A 19,224-nucleotide genomic window follows, 5' to 3' on the forward strand; every position below is an offset into this window, starting at 1 on the left:
CTGCGATCATTATTATGTCTTAGGTTAACTTTACAATGAAAAGCTTCTTAATCAGTATTAAACTATGGGCAAATATAATGCTGCTGCCTTCTAATGTAATTTACTTTAGGAAAAGCAATTGATGAGATAAAAGATCTTTCTCTTTTTTCATTTTTATTTTTTTGAGACAGAGCCTCGCTCTGTTGCCAGGCTGGAGTGCAGTGGCATGATCTCAGCTCACTGCAACCTCCGGTTCTCTTGTTCAAGCAATTCTCCTCCTCAGCCTCCCGAGTAGCTGGGATTACAGGCACACACCACCATGCCCAGCTAATTTTTGTGTTTTTAGTACAGATGGGGTTTCACCATGTTGGCCAGAATGGTTTCAATCTCCTGACCTCGTGATCTGTCTGCCTTGGCCTCCCAAAGTGCTAGGATTACAGGCATGAGCCACCGCACCTGGCCAAGGTCTTTCTCTTTTTAACTTTGTTTGCAATACCTAGCTTGCCTTCATGCTATTATATTAGGTTAGCATTAATTTTCCATTGGAGCAGATTGCCTACAAGCACACACATACAAATAGCACACTGAGGAGGAAGGAGCCAGTGCTGAAGTTCTTTTTCTGAAACGTAATAGAGCTTTTCTCATTACTGCAAATGAATGAATGAACAACATTGCAAGCTCAGGCGTTCCATACGTTCTCTCATCAAACAGCCCCATCACTGCCTTAGTACTTTTTGTTGTTGTTCAGCATTATTGATTTTTCCAACAATTGAGTTCGTTTGCAATAAACTGAACCGGAGCATAACCTTCACTAATTAGAAAAAATGTATGGGTATTAGCTTAAGGAAGCAGTAACACTTCTTGTATGTTTTCTATTGAAACTCAGAGTGATGTTTTGTAGGAGTGCTATTGTTTCTTTTCCCCCTTGTGATAATGTTGTTAAGTATGATGCAAAAAAGTCCAAAGACCTTTTAAATAATTTGCATCCATTCTAGAAGGAAGAAGAATACAAAGGCCAGGTGTGAACGGATGTGAAAATGGCAACTTAGAATAGAAATATCTGCCATTACTCTCTCTGCATACCTCTAAGCTTTTGTCTCTATTTATAGTTGTTTATATATTCTGGTCCACTTTGAAAGTTAACACCTTAAGGATCTTCTTTGTTTTAACTATAAAATTTAGAAAATATTCCTTGATTCATATTTATATTTGCTGGGTAATCATCATTTATAAAATCATAGTTGAACTAAGAAGCTAGAAAAAAGTACATGTGTGATTAACTGTTTAGTTTTTCACCATTTCTGGTCAGGCTGTTTGAATTGGCCAATGCAGATTTCTTCAACTCGGCAAAGCTTAATCATGTAAGTAATTTCAATTATATAATAAATAAAAGCTGCTTTGCCTCAGCATATTCAGTGATTAAAAATGACTCATTTTTAAAAATTTTCAAATCTGACAGTATTTCTTGAAAGAAATAATTTATGATGGAAATAAACTGAAAATGAGGAATACAGTGGTCATTGAGGTACAAACCAATGCAACAGAATAAAGTTAACATGAAATTTGAAATTATTGACCAGAAATCAAAGTAACTATAAAAATATAGATGTTATTAGGGAAATCTCTAGTAGGAAAAGAAAGCCAGAAATTACCACATTAACATTACCATGAGATGTCATTCTAGTTCTTAAATAGAACTAAAGATGAGAGCATCATGACTCTACCCTTCATATGAAGGAGACTAAATAGAGAATAATCTTGAATCCATTTCCTTTTAAAAACCTTAACAGCATAGGGTAAGTATTTGGTGATGGATTCTGGGCTGCAGAAAATTCCTCATGATAAATAGGGTGCTATCATTAAATAACACAAATGCTAAATGCTAGGAATACATTAATTCCTCCAAGTCCAATTCCCTGAAAGTCATCTTATTCTCTGAAAATCGTTGTCATAAAGGGAATTCTGTGTGTGACATCTGAGAGTAAGCATGTTTAGAAGTGTCTCAAGAGTACATGACAGTAATAAAATCAGGAAGGTAAGACAAGAATTATCCAGTCTTTACAGGGTCAAAAATGACCCTTCTCTTTATTCCTTTTTTTTTTTTTTTTTTTTTTTTTTTTTTTTTTTTTTTGGTGAGATGGAGTTTAGCTCTTCTTGCCCAGGCTGGAATGCAATGGTACAGTCTTGGCTCACTGCAACCTCCACCTCCTGGGTTCAAGCAATTCTTTGGTCTCAGCCTCCCAAGTAGCTGGAATTATAGGCATCCGCCAACACACCCGGCTCATTTTTGTATTTTTAGTAGAGACGGGGTTTCACCATGTTAGCCAGGCTGGTCTCGAACTCCTGACCTCAGGTGATCCACCCACCTCGGCCTCCCAAAGTACTAGGATTACGGGCATGAGCCAACATGCCCAGCCCTATTCTTTAATTTTTAAGTAGCTTTGGCCTTCACTAGCATTACTACAGCCCTATATGTAAAAGTATACTGCTGATGAGGAATATATACCTCATTTAAAATGTGTGCTTTAAAGTCGAGTCTCTGCTATCTACCATACCAATGTAGGTTTTGGTCACTGTCAAGTTATTTTCGTTCTCAGCGAGTAAAACTGCCATGTTCTTCATGATTTTTTTCTATGCATACACAGTCATTGCTAAGATAAACGTTATTTTTAGACATTAAAATTCCTAGCTTATTATTTTACATCATATTAGCACAATTGTCAAGAGACAATTTTATGTTTCTTAATTCACTTTTTCTCTTTATAATCTGAGTTCCTCAAATAAGAGAGATATTAATAAGGGTGGCATATTTTGGCACTTGTGGAATTAACTAGCAATATGTAAATTCCTAAATAGCATACTGTTAAGATGCTTCTATTCTTCAAAGTCTAATAATTTGCTAAGAAATTAGAATAATAAATTTTAAGAATTTTTTGCTAAGTGCAGAAAAATCTTTTGAAATATTAATACATTAGCAAAATGTATCATTTAGGGAAATAATTTTATTATAGGGAAAGAACTTAGAAATTTGATAATAAGCATAATTTAATGAATAATTTTCTGAATGAGTCATTTCTTTGCAATAAAAAGAATTTTTCTCTCTGCATATGTGTGGAGCAAGTTTCTGTAAAGGAATCCAAAACTTGTAAGGAAAAGAAGCCAAAGAATTACCAAAAAATATTCCTGGGTGTCTTGAGGTTTCATAAGATATTGGATAATATATTGAATAACTCTCTTTGTGAAACATTTAGTTGCAGACAGTGCAGGAAAAAGCTCATTTTTTTTTTTTGAGACAAATTCTTACTCTGTCACCCAGACTGGAGTGCAGTGGCACAATCTCAGCTCACTGCAACCTCCGACTCCTGGGTTCAAGTGAGTCTCATGCCTCAGCCTCCCAAGTAGCTGGGATTACAGGCATGTGCCACCATGCCTGGCTCATTTTTGTATTTTTAGTAGAGACAGGGTTTTGCCCTGTTGGCCAGGCTGGTCTTGAACTACTGGCCTCAAGTGATCCACCCGTCTTGGCCTTCCAAAGTGCTGGAATTACAGGCGTGATCCGCTGCACCCAGCTGAAAGCTTGTTCTTTACTAATCATGAACCCTATATTAAAAAAAAAACCAATAAACTATTAGGCTGGTCTTTTCCAGTGATATAGCCAAAGCACCATGCCAGCAAGTGAAATGTAATAGGCCCTCAATAAATAATTGTTGAAATAGCCATATGATCAGACTCCACACACAAAGGCTGAACTGAATTGAGGTAATTCAGGATAGAGTCCACTGGATAATCAAGCACATAATATTGGCTTTAATTATGCAGCTGTTTCAGAATTGAGAGGTGATGAAGGGACTCAGACAGCTTGATGCTCTGGCTACTGGGCTGTTTGGATGGCTATGCGCTCTTTGCTCTTACTCCATTGTGAATTTCTGAAGCCGAGACAGCCTTAATTAGATGTGAGTCTGATATGATAAATATGTTGCTATGGTGAATATAAATGTTTCATACAACAATATTTCATGCCAATTAACAGTAAATTCCAAATACTTTGCCAATAAAATTGAAAATACCATTATTCCATTGGCCTGTCCATGATGGCATAAATAATGCATATTTATTTATTTATCAAGAGGGCTCTTATTGAACACCCTGAGCTTTCTAACAGTTATCTCCCTTGTGCAGTGTGCCAGCTCATTAGGAAGACTAAAGTCACAATGGAGTCATCCTGAAATGACTTCAACACAAATTCCATGTAAAAAGATTTTTGGAGCGCCATCTGTCCCTTGAGGTCTAGGTTATCTTTTGGAAATTGGAACTAAATGGATGAAAAGTATAGAAATGCTTCGGTCTTCCAGATACTTTCTTAATTACCTCTAATTGTAAAAAGAGGAAAAAGTGGCTTTCAGAAAAAATAGCAAATTAAATTAATTCATAAGCTATTTTGTATGATACAGGAGACATTTATAAAAGTAATTGTGCCTAGTTATCTTCTTGCAAGCCTCCATCTCCACATTTGACTTCACTGGCAAATGCGGCAACTTACAAAACAAATTAGGCTATTTCAACGCTAGCACTACAGAGCTTGTTTTTCTCCCCCAATCTTAAGAGACTTCCTGGATATTTTAATGTTAGATTTTACAATTTAACATATTAAGATATGATTACTAAAGACTAATTCTTGTCTCTGCTACCTCCATGATTTCATTACTGTGATGTGCTGTTGGGACGCTTATAAAGCCAGAAACAACAACTGTAACAGAATGTGTAGATTACAAGCCATTAGTTTCACTGTTCATAATGCCAAGTATATTCCAGAGTATGTGCTGAATGCCTCCAACCTTCATGAAGATACCCTGTTTCCTTTTTTCCATAAAAAGACATCATTGATGGCAACTAGTATAATGGACAGATCATTCAAAAAGCACATTTGATTATCAAACATTTTCCAGGTACCAAAAACTTTCTGGAAACACACAATAGAATTTAAACCTAGTAAGAAGGCTGGATGTGAACATATTGAACTCTAATCCAATAAAATGTACAATAATAGAGCTATGCAATTAGTATATGGAGACACAGTTGACGATGCCATTAATTTTTCTTTGGGAGGTAATAATTATAACAGCTAATCTTAACTGAGTAATTACTGTGGGTCACATTCTGCTTTAAGTGCTTTAAATGTACTAACAGAGTGAGAGGGAATGGATACTATTTCCATATTTTTAGACTCTAAGATATAAAGCATCTTATCCAAAGCCATGGGGCTAGTTGGCAGTGGAGCTAACATTTTAACTCGGGAAATATGGGTCCAAAACCTAGGTTTTTGGCCCCCAGGCCATACTGCCTTTCTGTTTTAGAGTCATCTAAGAAAAGTCTGGAGACAAATTGATATTTTTGTTAAAATCTAAAATATGAAGATGACTTCATCATTTAAAGAAAGAATAGAAAGAGAATTTAAACAAAGGACATATAGTGAGCAAAATTAGGAAGAAATGAAAGGGAGAATAAATTGATGGGAAATTGCCAAAGTTTGAGTTGCTAAATTGGAGGGCATGCGAGAAGCAGCATGGGAATGAAATTGTAAAGGGAGATGGAGCCCAGACTAGGAGTCACCTTGTAGGCCATGAAATAGGATTTGGGCCTATTCTGTGGGATCCCTTAGGGGATTTTGTTTTTCAAGTGTTGTATGGAACTGAATTTTTTTTTTTTTTTTTGAGACGGAGTCTCGCTCTGTCCCCCAGGCTGGAGTGCAGTGGCGCAATCTCGGCTCACTGCAAGCTCCGCCTGCCGGGTTCACGCCATTCTCCTGCCTCAGCCTCTCCGAGTAGCTGGGACTACAGGCACCCGCCACCATGCCCGGCTAATTTTTTGTATTTTTAGTAGAGACGGGGTTTCACCATGGTCTCGATCTCCTGACCTCGTGATCCGCCCGCCTCGGCCTCCCAAAGTGCTGGGATTACAAGCGTGAGCCACCGCGCCCGGCAGGGGATATTGTTATACTCGCTCTTAACATTATACTGACTCCCTAGCCAGGTCAAAGTACAATTTAAGCTGCCAATGAAATATATTGGCTTTAAATTTTTGTCACCATTTTTAAAGTGTAGTATGGAACTGAAACATTATATAAACATTGTATAGACAAAAGAAACCATCTATTCTAAATATTCTTAAGCTGTTTGAATAATGATTGGTCTAAATGTATTCCTTTCACATAAATTACATAAACTCCCTTTGAAATGATGTATGAGTTAAATAAGCAATTTTTATGTTAAAAAATTCAGTAATTTTAAAAATTAAAATGCTCTTACTGAAGCCTCCAAATCATGCATACTATATACAATCTTTTATGTTGTAAGTGTCCATGATAAAAGAAAACAAACAAAACGAGACAGCACCACCACCACCAATAAAATTTCAATCAGAAGGGATCACTTGGTTTGAAACTTTATGCAGCTCTCAGATAGCCAGACTTTCTTTGTTAAAAACATTCAATACAGTGTTTAGGAAGTGTCGTGGTTAACAGAAAACATCATGTGCTAGTATTAATTTGGAAAATTCTATGTGGTGGCTGAGACCCTACGATGTTCCAGTCTCTTGGAAGCTATTCGGGAATAGTGAGTGTTCCTTCTAACTGTTTTATGTGGGGGTATGTGGAATCTTCTAATCTCCAAAGCCACTAGGCTTCTATCCTGACTCTTATTTCCTCTTCTTAACTCTGGAGTGTTGGACTTTCTCTTTTCTGCCCTTCACTGGTGGCTTGGTTTAATTTTCTGGTAACTGCATTTCTTCCTGAGCACATCCAGAATCTTCTCAGAGGAGGCAATCATTCCATTCTTTCCTTGTAACACCTCAATTCTCCATCTCCTTACCCAAAGAGCCTCCTTTATGTGTCACTTTCCCTTTGAAATTATCTTTTCTTTCTTAGAAAACTTTTCATTTCTATTTTAAGGAAAGCTGGGTAACATAAGAACATGAAACATTAAGAGGCAGATGGTAAATTGATTAGACATAAGATGCTTCATATTTGTATCCTATGTCCTATTTTCCACTTTTTCTTCAGAAAGTAGTCCATGACTTTGCATTCACAGCTGTTTTTCACTTTACGTATCAAGAACCAATGTTTGGGAAACAAATAATTGTGAGTAAGTGGTTATATTGAGTTGCATATCAAAGGATATTTAATTTTATAGGTTAAATTTATAATATTAATTGCTATGGTATAATTTTGAGAAAAAAATCATTTTTAGTCATTACAAATATTTATTAATGGCCACACTAGGAAACAAAGATTATGAGCCTCATATAGGATACATTTTTTGAACTTTCCAAGGAATACACCACATTTCATTAGGTCAGTAGGTCTTTCCCTCCTTAGGTATTGATACACCTACAAGTGTAATGGCGTGGCATTTATAATTTGGTAAAAATAATTAAAGTTCATTTTTGTGAACAACTTAGTTTTTAACCAATTAGAATCTACTTAGATATATTCTATAGTTACATCACCCTAAGATATTTACAATCTGATAAATGCTATTTTTTATGAGGAAGAGTGATAGAATTAGAGCCACAGTCTAGCTGATGTAATTATAGCCATGGAACGAAACATATGTGCCTGCCATTTATCTCGGGTATCTCATTGAAAAAAAGGATGAGAAAAGCTGATCCAGAGTAGGTCACTAAGCATCATCCATAAATTGAGAATTGGTTCTCCAACAATAACTTTGAATCAGCAGAAATCTAGTGTTTGCTAAAAGCTATACATGAAGAGTTAAAGTAGTTGATCCCCTCAACTCTAGTCTCTGCCTATTTTTATATTAAAAGTCAAATGCTTGCTTTGTTCTGAAATTAATATACATATACACATGCATATATACATATATATATACACACATATGAAATATAACATGAATATGTGGATTATATCAGAGCAAGTGATTATCTAAAAGTAGATTCTAGCTAATATTTCAACAAATATGGACTAAAAACCTATGTAGTCACAAAATACTGATACAGCTGTAAATAAATTAGGTATAATTCCTTCTAAAATGTTCAGTCTACAGTGGAGACAGCCATTGAATAAATTATCATGTACTAACCAGAATAAATAACTGCTTATCATTACTGAATTCCTGATGTTCTTGCAAAAACAATTTGAAAAATTATATGTATAAATTTACTACCGAATGTGGTAGTCATCCTTTAAAAGACAATTTAATGTCTTCTTGGCCTTTTGGCTAAGATCAAGTGTAGTATCTGTTCTTATCCATTTAAAAGACAATCTACCATAATACCTGAGGAAGAACATATATTTTATAATAACATAAATCTAATACATGTTCTCAAATAAAAATTAAGCCTTCTAACAAGTGATTTTGCTTTTAGGCATGTAACTTCAAAAATATGGAAAAATGGACACTGGGTGTGGTGGCCCAAACCTGTAATCCCAGTGTTTTGGGAGGCCAAGGTGGGAAGATCACTTGAGGCCAGGAGTTTGAGACCAGCCTGGGTAACATAGTGAGACCCCATCTCTACCAAATTATTTTTTCATTAGCTAGGTGTGGTGGTTCACACCTGTAGTCCTATCTACCTGGGAGGCTGAGGCAGGTGGATCACTTGAACCCAGGAATTTCAGGTTGTAGTGAGCTATGATCACACAGCTGTACTCCAGCCTGGACAACAGAGCGAGACCTTGTCTCTCAAAAAAACATGAAAAAATGTAACTACCTATATCTATATATCATATATATGTGTGTGTGTGTATATATATATATATATATACATATATATGATAGATATGTAACTACCTATATCTATCTATTTTATATATATATGTATATGTATATATATTAGGTCCCATAGATGTAAAAATTTTTAATGTACTTTTATTGTAAATAAACACTGCTGGATTTAGATATCAAAAATATTGCAGATTAAGACTTGATAGCCCGGGTGCAGGGGCTCACGCCTGTAATCCCAGCACTTTGGGAGGCCGAGGCAGGTGGATCACAAGGTCAGGAGATCGAGACCATTCTGGCCAACATGGTGAAACCCTGTCTCTACTAAAAATACAAAAATTAGTCAGGCGTGGTGGCATGCGCCTGTAGTCCTAGCTACTCAGGAGGCTGAGGCAGGAGAATTGCTTGAACCCGGGAGGCGGAGGTTGCAGTGAGCCGAGATTGCGCCACTGCACTCCAGCCTGGGCTACAAATCGAGACTCTGTCTCAAAAAAGAAGAAAAGACTTGATAAACATTAGAAGGTTAACTGAGGGAAGTCATCAAATCCACTTCCTTAAATAGGTAAGATTCTCCTTCGATGGTGCTAATTCCTTTGAGAATACTTGAATGAAAGGAGATGAGCATTCATGTATTATTTGAATATTGAATCAATGCTTTCCTGAGTAACCTTGGTGATATGGTCCTTTCACATCTGAGAGTTTATTTTGCATCCCCAGATATTCTACCTTAATTGCAATTTTTCCTCCAATTGGTTTAGAAATGGTACAGAGGAGAGTTAATAAAAGTAATCACTCTAAAAGTGAGTCATTTGTTCTTTTAGCCTATGTAAGTAAAAGAACTGAAAATCAAGCAGTTAGCTTTACCCTGTGGTCTCAAACATATGAGTTAGAAGACATAATAAAAACTATCAATGTGTCCAATATATTTTTCCTTAGCATCATTGATCTATTCCCTGTAAGGTTGGAGTTTATAAAATGAGACTCCGTAAAGAGAGAGATACCTAGTCTAAATCAAAGTGTGTGCTTTCTGACATAGTAGAATATATTGATAAGTTAACTGAAATCAGGTAATTCCAGGTAGATTGGCTTAACATGTCCAAAACATTCTGTGTAAGTTAAATGACTGGTAAGTTAAATGGTGGGACTCATGAAAGTTAATTTAATTATCAGTCAAAAATACATAAAATAATTTCAATACTGTTACAACCTCACTCGAGTAGGTGTTTCTCAGAGGCACTTGCTTCATTGTTTATTTGTCATCATTCCTAATAAACATGTACTTGAGTTCATGTCATCTAAAAATAAATGGCCTACCCTACAGAGACATGGAAAAGTGATGTAGGCATACACTCACCCAACATTTAATGACCTGAATCCATCTCAGTGACTTCCTTTTCTATTCAAATAACCAGTTTGGAATTTGATTTACTAAAATTAACTTTTGTGGTATTGTTTCAACAAAGGACAGCCTTTTGTGTGGCAACCTATAATATTTAGCTACTAAAAGACCTACCGTATTTCTCTCCCACTGAGAATTATTTGTTATCTAATATCACTTATAGACTTCATGTAAATCAAATAATTATTTCTGGCTCTGCATGGTATAAGGATGATTAAAAACTTGTCAAGCTATCAGAAGAATAAGGCCACTTCCCAGCATGGAATGACGTTATTTATTCTAGGTCCAATGATTGGTACCATAACTGACCCTTAATAATAATATTCATGACCTGGGGGTGGGAGGGGAGAAATCATTTAGAATGATTAGTCTTATCACAATCCTAAGGCATTAGAATTTTCAACAATGCTGAAATAATTATGCAACCTTAAGGAAATGTATAAGAAGGTAGCTAAATTATCACTGAAGTTAGTGAACACTATGCAGTGCTAATCATGTATGGCTTCTCAAAAGCATTTAACACTGTTGACAACTGTCCTCTTGAGATGCTGTACCTACTTCCCTCTCTGTTCTTCAACTTTTTCTCTATTCCTTTGCTGTCTCTTTGGCTGTTTCTCTGTATTTTGTTCCTCCATTACATATTTGAATCCTGCGATTTGTCATGCATTATCTTTGCTTTTCATTTTACGTGCTGTTCTGGAAAATTCTACTCCTTCAAGTGTGTTTACTGCTTTTCATATATTCTTTAGGCAAGATCTTTTTCTTGACCTTCAGGCCCATATCAGCACACCAGGAGGAATCTCCCACTGATAACTCAAATTCATCCTGGATAAATCGATCTCATTATCTATCATTCAAAACTGGCTTTTCATAATATATGGCTCCAAAATTCTTATAGTCATGTAGCAAAATTCCTGGGAGTTATCCTCCCTCACAGTCCCATCCATTAAAATCTGATAAGTGAACTGAAATGCTACTCAAAACTCTATTCTGGGTCTTCCTTCCCCACTACCCTGACTCATGTTCCCACTACCTGTCCATTATCACCATTCCAAAAGACTCCCTGCCTGAATTCTTGCACATCTATAATCCAGCTTCCCAAGTTTGTTTTTTAATACACAGAAACGATTAGCTGCAACAGCCTTCAACAATACAAGACTGCCTAAAGTCCAAACATACTAACTTGACGTAAGTATCCTTTGTGGTCATATGTTGAGCCTCCTTTCCAGCCTCCTTTAGCTTGTCACCTTTGTGCTCTAAGTTTTAGCTATACTGTGCTACCAAGGCATAGCAGGATGTTTCACACCTATGTGCATGAGCATGATGTGTATGTGCATGGACACATGTGTTTTACATAATTCTCACTGCTTATAAAACACACTGCATCAGCTATCTATTGTTACATAACAGATTAGCACAAATTTAATGGCTTAAAACAATACACATTTATTATTTCACAATTTCTGTAGGTTAGAAACCTGGGCATGGCCATGCTGGGTCCTTAGCTTCAGAGTGTCTCACAGACAGCAATAAAGGTGTCAGTCAGGACTACACTCTCATCTGAAGGCTCAACTGGGGAAGGATGTGCTTCTATATTCACTCAGTGGTCGTTGGCAGAATTTAATTTCTCAAGGCCTTAATTCCTAACTAGCTGTTGGCCAGAGGTCTCTTTCAGTTCCTTACTACTAGGGCTTCTCTATAGGCAGCTGCCTCATAAGTATGGCAGCTGCTTCATCAAAGCCAACAGTGAAGAGAGTCTTTTAGCAAGATGAAGTTCACAATCTTACATAACCTAATCACTACAGTGATATCCCATCATCTTTGACGTTTTCTATTGTGTAGGCCACTAGGTTTAGCCCACTCTGAACAAGTTGGAATTACACAAAGATGCAACTATTAGGAGGTTGGGATTATGAGGAGCCATTTCAGAATCGACCACACCCACCAACCCCACCTTCCTTTATACGCATCCACCTGACAACACCTGCTCAAATTATTGAAGACTCATGTGATTTATCAAGACCTCAGTTTTTCAATATTTCTCAACAAACCCACCTTGAAGTTGGTTACTCCTTTCTTCATATTCCCAATACACCTCTAATATTATTTTTCAATTATTGTTTACATAGTTTTCTCTCCCATCAATACTTTGAGAACAAAAAATGTAGTGTGTTATTTTCTACTCTCTGGTAAGATCAGTCCAAAGAAAGTGCTCATTAAATGTTGAATAATAATTGTTTAAAGTAAATAAAACCACAGATATTAAATACATAAAGTTACCTGGAAACAGGTAATTACCCCAGGGATAATTGACAGCTAACGATGTGTTTAACATTTGAATGTATCATTTACTTTAGTTAGAGTACAAACGGTAATCTTCTGTGAGTGACATCACAAAGTGACAGATTTGGATGTCTCTATTATTTTTAAATTCTTTCAAATTAGAAACAACTATAAAACGAAATGCCATGTGGATAATATAGTATAGCGGTTAAGATCACCGGCTTTAGCATCAGTCCGTGGGATCAAATCCCACTTTTACCACTTATTAACTGTATGGTTTTGGACAAGTTACTTTAACCTCTCTGTTCCTTTCTCTACTGGTCTGTGAAATGGGGTCTGAAATTGCAGCTACCTCACAGGGCTGTTGTAAAGATTAAACACAATTATTTATGGAAAGCAGTTAATAAAGACCTAGTGCGTATTTGACTCTCAGTAAATGTCAATCATTATTATCGCCTAGTATACTGAAATAGAAAGATTTCCATGATGTGAAACTTGGGAGATGTATGTAAGTTGTTAATTATCTTTAATATATACATAGATATATACATTTAGTTCATCTATGTGTTTGTATATGGGAAAATTGGGAAGTATACACAGATTTTTAATAATGATTATTTCCAGGAATTAGGGAAGAGGTGAGGGTGGATAACTTTATTTTTTTATTTTGCAGATTATTGTATTATTTGAATTATTCTAAATAAGCATATATCACCTTTATTTATTTATTTATTTTTTTGAGACCGAGTTTTACTCTTGTCTCCCAGACTGGAGTGCAATGGTACTATCTTGGCTCACTGGAACGTCTGCCTCCCAGGTTCAAGCAATTCTCCTGTCTCAGCCTCCCAAGTAGCTGGGATTACAGGCGCCCACCACCATGCCCGGCTTATTTTTGTCGTTTTAATAGAGACGGGGTTTCACCATGTTGGCCAGGCTGGTCTCGAACTCCCGACCTCAGGTGATCCACCCATCTCGGCCTCCCAAAGTGCCGGGATTACAAGCATGAGCCACCGTGTCCGGCTGCATATATCACTTTTATAATCTGTTATGGATTGGATATATTCTTCCAAAAAGATATGTTGAAATCCTAACCCCCAGAATGTTACTTTATTTGGAAATAAGGACATTAGAGACGTAATTAGTTAAGGTGAGGTTCTGCTGGTGTAGGGTGGGCCCTAATTCAATATGATTAGTGTCCTTATAAGAAGAGACACCTAGACACATAGGAGAGAACACCACTGGGTAATGAAGGCAGTGATTGAGTGCTGCAGCTGCAAGCCAAGGAATGCCAAGGATTGCTGACAGAGCACCAGAAGCTAAGAAGAGGCAAGGAAGGATTCCCCTACATGTTTCAAAGGGATCATGGTTCTGCCAACACCTTGATTTTGGACTCCTAACCTCCAGAACTCTGAGCCAATACATGTCTGTTGTTTTAAGCCACTTAGTTTGTGGTTCTTTGCTACTGTAGGCCCAGAAAACTAACAGCCAAAATAAATAAATTAATATTTTTAAGTGTATACAAAAAAGAAGAGAAAAGACAGGCAGTTGCATAGCTCATAAAATTAATTATAATGTCTTGAAGTTGAAGCTTCAGGTTCATTTTGACTCTTACCTCTCCAGCCATGCCAATAGAGTTATTAGTTTTCGACATCCCAGCCAAATATTTGACAAGCAGTTCATAAACTAATGGGAAGTGCCAAGAAATACAGGAGCTATTTCTTTCTATTCTGTTCCTGCATGAAATTTCTTCTATCCAATTTCCCATCATGCAAATCATATCAAGAAGGCAAGTGATCCAAGGGTTAAGCAACATTTGATTGGCTGCTGTGACTGCATGTATCTAAAGAGAAATAGAAAGTAATTTGACTGTGGTATGTGACTCAAGTGATACATGTTTTAGGTAAGTAATTAGAAACAAAACAAAAAGTCAATTAGTTTCTAGCCTGTCCTTCAACTGTTTAAAATATTACAGCAATAAAACTAATGGAGAGTTCTTTCCTAACTACATCGAAGTTATTAAAATGTAGAGTCAATTAGAAAAAAATAAGAATGTACATTCATAATTGTTGAATACTAACAACTCATATCAAATGGACAAACTGTTTGACACCAATATGTGTAGGAAAGGTTAGGGCTTCTAAAGAAATGTTTCTTTAATGATGAAACTTTCCAATTTTAATTTTTTAAATTAGCATCTTATAGAAGGAGGAAGAGGTTAAAAACAAAGAACTTTTTCTTTTCTCAATATGTATAGCCATGGAAGATGGCAGAAGGGAGTGAAAAAATTCCATCATTTTTATTAATAAAATGGAGAAAGCAGTGGAACCAGTAACCCCAATAATGGCTCATGTATTATTATTTATTTTATTTGCCTATCTGCTTCACAAATATCTAGCTATTCATCGAGTAGACATTCCCTCCAAGGCGCAAAGAAACACTGAAGTTTTAATCTACCATTGTTTAATTCTTTCTTCTGGCAGAAATACTTGGGTTCATAAGAAACTTTCCAAATTAATTAAACTTGTTTAAGGTTGATACTGGCCAGAGACTTTCCTGTCTTCCAATTTAAGAGATTTTGACGAACATATGAGAATTACATTACAAAATATGGCAAGACGGGGAAAGAAAATAGAAGAGGGGAAAGAAAGGAGAGGGAATGAAAGGAGGAAGGAAAGAGAAAACTGAAAATGGAAATACAGGCCAGACACAGTGGCTCACGCCTGTAATCCCAGCACTTTGGGAGGCCGAGGCAGGTGGATCACCTGAGGTCAGGAGTTCAAGACCAGCCTGACCAACATGGTGAAACCCCGTCTCTACTAAAAAATTACAAAAATTATCCGAGTATGGTGGTATGTGCCTATAATCCGAGCTACTTGGGAGGCTGAGGCAGGAGAATTGCTTGAGCCCGGGAGGCAGAGGTTGCAGTGAGCCGAGATCACACCATTGCACTCCAGCCTGTGCAACAAGAGCAAAACTCTTCTCAAAAAAAAAATAATAATAATACAAATTTTTCTCTCATTCATTTCACAAATGTCAAGTATTTGCCATTATTCCTAAGGAAATGTAAAACAAACAAACAAACAAAAACACCATGTGTCACATTGTTCTGAAGTAGTTACTGTTAGTTATTATTGAGAGTGCAAACCACCCATGTTTCCTCTTGTGCTAATGCAAAGGTTAAACAGCCTGAGAATTACCTGCACCATGGAAATGTATTCTGGGGTTAGTAAGAACAAAGTGTCCATCTTTGAGTTATTTTAACAACTAAACCCTAGAGACCAGAGATAAACTAAAGGAGAATAAAGAAATATAATTACATTGGACAGTAATGTCATGAAGAGTTAATTAGGATTCAATGAGTCATAACTTATTTTGAAGATGTGGCATTTTAGAAAACCACCTAGCTTCATTCATATTACCCTCAGACATTAAATGTGTAATTGTTGTCATTATCATTTTAATTGGTACTGTAATTTAATGGTTATACACGTGGTTGTTGTAAGGTCTTTTAAGCTGTTGGGATTTCAATATTTGACATGTAGCTTGAAAAAATAATTATGACATCTCCCAGATTTGAGGTTGGCCTTTGCAGTTAATGACAACACTGTGTTTTCAAAATGGTCATTATTGATAGTACAAATACTCAAATGGCCTACAGAGCTGCCTTCACCTGTACCATAGTTCTTTTTCTTGAAGATCACTGGGATTATCTAATCAGACCAACACTGCCACCATATTTATGCAGTATGTAATGTATGGTAGATATATTGCAAAATACCAAAAGAAAGGCACTTGTAGTAGTTTCTACCTGGCAAACAGTATTGTTACTAAAAGTTATGGCAGAAATAATACTTTATTAACTGTAGGCCTTGATTATCTTGATTGGAAATGCTAGGTACTATATTATGCACACAGCTTGAAATGTATGTGGCACAATGAATAAAAGCTTACTTTCCTAAAATATAAAATGATTGAGGAATTTGATGATCACATTTAAATATTTTCAAAAAGGGTTATTTTCTACCCAGCAGTAGAATAATTGATAGATAATTACAAAAGAGGCCATGCCAAAATTATTGCTAGGCCCTTTATATTGAGACAATGGTCTTTATATAGTGTTTGATGAGAAATCTGTCATTTCCCTTGGGGTAATGGCCAGTTATTTACCACCGTAACAACTTCGATGACTCTGTTTCTAGACTTCTAGTTAGGGGCACTTCGTAAATCTTGAAAATGGGGCAAAGCATAAATTTGTAAGGTGAAGATTTACTTGGTTGTCTTCACTCTTAGTACATGGGGTGAGTTTCAGCTTACAAACCTGGCCTCTCCTCTGAAACTAGCAAGGAAGAACCAAGTGTCACAATATAGCAGGAGCTCTTAATCCGTCTGCACAACCATCGCGAGATGGGGAGAGGATAGGCTTCCCAGTCAGTGCCTCTGATTTGATTGGTCCAGATCTGGGGTGTGGACAATTTCTTCTAAAGCTCTCAAGGTGATTCTAATATGCATCCATGGCTGAGAACCACTTCATTAGTGATTATTAGATCAGTTTTCAAAATACAGCCTAACATTGATGGACTCTGTCGATGTCAATATCCTGGTTGTGATATCGTAGTATGGTTTTGCAAGAGGTTACCACCAGAAACAATTGGGTAAAGGGTACGTGGAATAGACTCTCTCTGCATTATCTCCCACAACTGCATGCAATTCTACAATTATTTCAAAATAAAAAAGTTTAACTTATTTTTTAATAGTCTGCCAGTGAACTCCATTAAACTTACTTGTGACTCCTAAAAGATGCAGACTTTTGGGCCCCATCATAGATCTAGCAAATCAGAATACCTGTGGGTATGTCCTGGAATCTACATTTTGAAACAAGTTCGCCAGGTGATTTTGCTGAAACATTAATTTAGCTACTTACATGTTTAGGTTTTGAGTAATACTGGGCACCTGGACAGTCCTAGGTAAGTGAGAATTAGACAAACTGGCACACTAAATTCCCTGCCCTATTCAGTATTCTGCTATTCCTGCTACACTTGTCTTAAAAAAATAGGACTTCATATACCAAGGTGTTATGATGATACTAAGGCAAACTAATGCATAAAAATAATATATAATGAATTATTCAATCATTCAACAATTTTTTTGAGTACCTATTATGTGCCAGATACAGTTCTAAACATTGCTTTTAAGAGTGAGTATAAGAATAACATTTGTAAGCCAATCACCTCAGGCATTCTGATAGTACACGGATTTCTTATTTAAGCTTCACAACCACCCTGATGTAGGTTCTTTTATTCTCCCCTCTTTGCACAAGAAAACACTGAAACAAGAATGGCGATCATTAAAAAGTCAGGAAACAACAGGTGCTGGAGAGGATGTGGAGAAATAGGAACACTTTTACACTGTTGGTGGGACTGTAAACTAGTTCAACCATTGTGGAAGTCAGTGTGGCGATTCCTCAGGGATCTAGAACTAGAAATACTGTTTGACCCAGCCATCCCATTACTGGGTATATAGCCAAAGGACTATAAATCATGCTGCTATAAAGACACACGCACACATATGTTTATTGCAGCACTATTCACAATAGCAAAGACTTGAAACCAACCCAAATGTCCAACAACGATAGACTGGATTCAGAAAATGCGACACATATACACCATGGAATACTATGCAGCCATAAAAAATGATGAGTTCGTGTCCTTTGTAGGGACATGGATGAAACTGGAAACCATCATTCTCAGCAAACTATCGCAAGGACAAAAAACCAAACACCGCATGTTCTCACTCATAGGTGGGAATTGAACAGTGAGAACTCATGGACACAGGAAGGGGAACATCACACTCCGGGGACTGTTGTGGGGCGGGGAGAGGGGGGAGGGATAGCATTAGGAGATATACCTAATGGTAAATGACGAGTTAATGGGTGCAGCACACCAACATGGCACATGGATACATATGTAACAAACCTGCACATTGTGCACATGTACCCTAAAACTTACTTAAAGTATAATAAAAATAATTTAAAAATGCCTGTTCGGTTCTTTTGCCTCTTTGATTGGGATGTTTGTCATCTTTTTAATGATTTCTAAGAGTGCTTTGTTAATTCTGAGTGCAATCCTTGAACAGATATGTGTTTTACAAATACTTTCTCCCAACCTGCTGCTTATTTTTTCCGGTTTTTAATGGTGTTTTTTAAACTGCAAAAGTTTTGAACTTTGATGAAGTCTAATTAATGGTTTTCTTTTATGGACCATGCATTTGATAGCATATCTAAGAAATATTTGACTAAGTCAGTATCTCAACAATTTTCTTCTCTGTTTTCTTCTAAAGTTTTATTGTTTTAGCTCTTACATTAAGCCTGCAATCTATTGTTGATTTTTCTGTATGGTGTGAGGTGAGTATCTAATTGTCCCACCACTAGTTGTTGAACAATGTAGAACAGTTCTCCAATCAATTGCCTTGCATCTTTGTAAAAAAAAAATTGACTATAAATATAAGGATTTATTTCTGGACTCTCAGTTCTGTTTCATTGATCTGTCTATCTTTGTGGTAGTAGCATTTTGTCTTTATTACTGTAGCTATAATAAGTTTTGAAATTTAGAAGTGAAAGTCCACCAACTTTGCTCTTCCCTTTCAAAATCATTTTAGCTAGTATAAATATTTTGTATTTCAACCTTAATTTTAGGATCTGCTTCTCAATTTCCACCCAAAAAGCCTGCTGAAATTGTGATCAGAATTGCATTGAATTTGTAGATCAGCTTGGGTACAATTGCCATCTTTGCAACACTGAGTCTCCCAATTCATGAACATAAAGTGTCTCTC

At 36.5% G+C, this 19,224-nt stretch overlaps 1 protein-coding gene and 1 pseudogene across 1 annotated transcript in view; both read left to right on the forward strand.

Annotated features, from left to right (window-relative positions):
* IL1RAPL1 (interleukin 1 receptor accessory protein like 1) overlaps positions 1 to 19,224 on the forward strand; it is a 638,631-nt gene that overhangs the window by 438,572 nt on the left and 180,835 nt on the right. The gene's annotated exons all lie outside the window — the stretch shown is intronic.
* On the forward strand, positions 8,194 to 8,309 carry LOC116812399 (U2 spliceosomal RNA; annotated as a pseudogene).

The sequence above is a fragment of the Hylobates moloch genome, unplaced genomic scaffold (assembly GCF_009828535.3).
Source record: "Hylobates moloch isolate HMO894 unplaced genomic scaffold, HMol_V3 SCAFFOLD_7, whole genome shotgun sequence".
NCBI classification, from domain to species: Eukaryota; Metazoa; Chordata; class Mammalia; order Primates; family Hylobatidae; genus Hylobates; species Hylobates moloch.